The sequence below is a fragment of the Camelina sativa genome, unplaced genomic scaffold (assembly GCF_000633955.1).
Source record: "Camelina sativa cultivar DH55 unplaced genomic scaffold, Cs unpScaffold00495, whole genome shotgun sequence".
Taxonomy (NCBI): Eukaryota; Viridiplantae; Streptophyta; class Magnoliopsida; order Brassicales; family Brassicaceae; genus Camelina; species Camelina sativa.
In genome coordinates this window covers 121,668-125,302 of record NW_010921712.1, presented here as the reverse complement: position 1 = coordinate 125,302, position 3,635 = coordinate 121,668, and positions in this window count along the sequence as shown.

The window sequence follows — 3,635 nt, the reverse complement described above, 5'->3', positions numbered from 1 at the left end:
TTTCCTGGTTTGTATGTTTTGTTTGTTGTTTGTTTGGAACATTGGAATCACTGTTGCTTGTGTGTATAGCCCAGTAGATGGGAGGATTGCCTCACCGAGTGTTTATCATATACTCATGCATCTCAATTTGTGTTTGTGGTGAAGGTAAAGGCAAAGTGTGATCGTGGAATCAAGGCAATGAAAAGGAGGATGTTCTAGGGGCTCGATTGGTTGTTGTCTGACATTGTTAGGTTGCTAGAGTTGGGTCTTTAGAACTTTCTAGGTTGCCGGTTTCTTGTTCCTTGTTGTCTGACATTGGAATGGTTATGTCTGGATATTGGCTATTCATTAATATTTGATATTTATTGGATATTGGTTTTTTGTTATTTCGCTATTGGTTGTGATTGTGGTTAGGTAGCTAGTGGGTATGTGACCACTAGTTGTAGTTTATTATTATTTATTATTATTATTATTATTTATTATTTATTAAAAAAAAAAAACGGGTTAGGTCGTTTCAGTTTGGTATCAGAGCCCTAACGGTTCTAGGTTTGGTTCACTAGGTTTCTGTTGTGTTTTCTGGAATTGCATGTCTTGATTGATTATGTGAATAAGTCAATTTTGTGTGGCATGGAGTCCTAGAACATCTTCTTTGAGCCTACATTGTGATTCCACGGTGAGTTTTTGTCTTTGTGTTCTGTTTATTGTGTGCTTAGCCTTCTGCTCATGGTAGTGCAGATGGTTAGAGAGGATGCTGTTGCTGGTCGTGGTCGTGGACGCGGACGTGGTCGTGGACGCGGACGTGGTCGTGGTAGGGGCAGAGTCCCAGTGGTTAGTGAGACTGCGGACCAGAGTGTGACAGTAGAGGGTGTCGGCGAGTCGCAGGGTGTCCAGGGGGATTCCATGAGTGTGGTCGGAGGGGGCGGTGTTGATGCTCCAGTAGCCGGTGATGTTAGGCCCTAGGTGCGGGTTTCCCAGTGGGTGGAGTCCCGGGTGTCGACCTTGCGGGTTTGCTGGCACAGTTGTTGGAGCGGTTGCCACCTGTGGCACCGGCTCAGGCTCAGGTAGTGCCACCAGTGGTGGCGGAGGAGCGGCAGCCAATGGCTGCGGATGTGGGGGTCCATTCTTGGTATATCAGCATGCTAACAGAGATGGGATGTATTGGTACCGAGCAGTTTTCGGGAGGTACAGATCCTACCGTTGCAGATGCGTGCAGGAGGAGTGTGGAACGTAAATTCCATACTCTAAGGTGTCCTGAGGGGTTTTGGGTGGACATTGGGGTCCACTATTTGACTGGTGATGCTCAGGTTTGGTGGAGTTCTGTGGCAGCAGGAGAGTGCAGAGGGAGATGTCTTGGGCTGACTTCGTCTTGGAGTTCAACCGCAAGTATTTCCCTAAGGAGGCACTGGATAGGTTGGAGGTGCATTTCCTTCAGCTAGCTCAGGGGACTCGGTCAGTGCAGGAGCTTGACTTGGAGTTTAGTCGACTTCTGAGGTATGGGGGTCGGGATATGGAGTCTGAGGAGGCTCAGATCAGGAGGTTCTTGAGGGCCCTACGTGATGACTTGAGGGTTCACTGTAGGGGGCGGAGTTATGCTTCACGTGCAAAGCTGGTTGGCGGGTTTAAGTCCCACGTTATGTTTGATTTTGGAGCTACTCATAGCTTCATTACCCCGAAGTGTGCAAAGAGTGCGGGTATCGTTGGAGATCCCGGCGAGCGTACAGGAGTTGTCAGAGTAGCTGGAGACATGTTTCTGAGGGTCATTGGTAGAGCGAGGGGCATCGATATTCAGATCGCGGGAGAGTCTCGACCTGCGGATTTGCTTATCAGCCCCGTGGAGCTGTATGATGTTATTTTGGGGATGGATTGGTTGCATCGGCATATGGTTCATCTTGATTGTCATTGGCGTAGAGTGGAGTTTGAGCGTTCGGGAGGGAAGTTGGTTTATCAGGAGATTAGACCGACTTCGGGGAGTCTCGTGATCTCGGCCATTCAGGCTGGGAAGATGATCAAGAAGGGTCGTGAGGCTTATCTGGTTACGATATCTATGCCAGAGTCAGTGGGGAAGTATACGGTTAGCGGTATCCAGGTTGTAGAGGAGTTTGAGGACGTGTTTCAGTCGTTGCAGGGATTACCACCTTCTCGGTCTGATCCTTTTACGATTGAACTGGAACCCAGGAAGACACCGTTATCCAAGGCTCCTTACAGGATGGCTCCAGCAGAGATGGCAGAGCTGAAGAAGCAGCTTGAGGATTTGTTGAGCAAGGGATTCATTTGTCCTAGTGTATCACCGTGGGGAGTGCCCGTTTTATTCGTTGAGAAGAAGGATGGGAGTTTCCGCTTGTGCACTGATTACAGAGGTCTCAACCGGGTCATTGTGAAGAACAAGTACCCTCTTCCGAGGATTGATGAGTTGTTGGATCAGTTGAGAGGTGCTACTTGGTTCTCCAAGATAGATCTGGCGTCGGGTTATCATCAGATCCCGATAGATGAGGCAGATGTGAGGAAGACTGCTTTCAGGACGAGGTATGGGCATTATGAGTTTGTGGTGATGCCTTTCGGGTTGAGCATGTCCTATGACTAAGTTGACGGGGAAGGATGTTCCTTTTGTCTAGTCACAGGAGTGTGAGGAAGGCTTTGCAAGCCTGAAGGAGATGTTAACTACTGCTCCGGTGTTGGCTTTACCTGAGCAGGGAGAACCCTACGTGGTTTATACAGATGCAGCATGGGAAGGTGATTGCCTATGCTTTGCGGCAGTTGCGGAAGCATGAGGACAACTATCCTACTCATGACTTGGAGATGGGTGCTGTAGTTTTTTCCCTGAAGATTTGGAGATCTTATCTTTATGGTGCAAAAGTACAGGTGTTTACAGATCATAAGAGCCTGAAGTATATATTCACTCAGCCCGAGCTGAACTTGAGGCAGAGGCGGTGGATGGAGCTGGTGGCGGATTATGATCTGGAGATAGCCTATCATCCTGTTAAGGCTAACTTGGTTGTAGATGCTTTGAGCCGGAAGCGGGCGGCTTCGGCTCAGGAGCAAGATATGGATTCTCTAGTCGGAGAGATCAGTGCGTTGAGCTTGTGTGCGGTTTCTCAGGAGCCGTTGGGTTTGGTTGCAGTTGATAGAGCAGATCTGTTGAGCAGAGTGCGGCTTGCTCAGGAGTCGGATTTGGCGCTGGTGAATGCCTCAAAAGATGTTGACTTAGAGTATCAGGTTTCGGCTAATGGTACTATTCTAGTGCATGGGCGGATCTGTGTGCCTAAGGATGAGGAGTTGAGGCAGGAAATTCTGAGAGAGGCTCATGCTAGCAAGTTCTCTATTCATCCAGAAGCGACTAAGATGTACCGTGATCTCAAGAGGTACTATCACTGGGTCGGGATGAAGAAGGACGTGGCTAGTTTGGTTGCGAGGTGCGATGTGTGTCAGCTAGTGAATGCTGAGCATCAGGTACCAGGTGGGTTGCTGAAGAATCTTCCCATTCTGGAGTGGAAGTAGGATATGATTACTATGGACTTCCTGGTTGGTTTGCTAGTGTCCAGGAAGTTTGATGCTATCTGGGTCATTGTGGACCGGTTGACTAAGTCGGCACATTTTTTGGCCATTAAGAAGACTGATGGAGCAGCAGTCTTGGCTAAGAAGTATGTGAAGGAGATAGT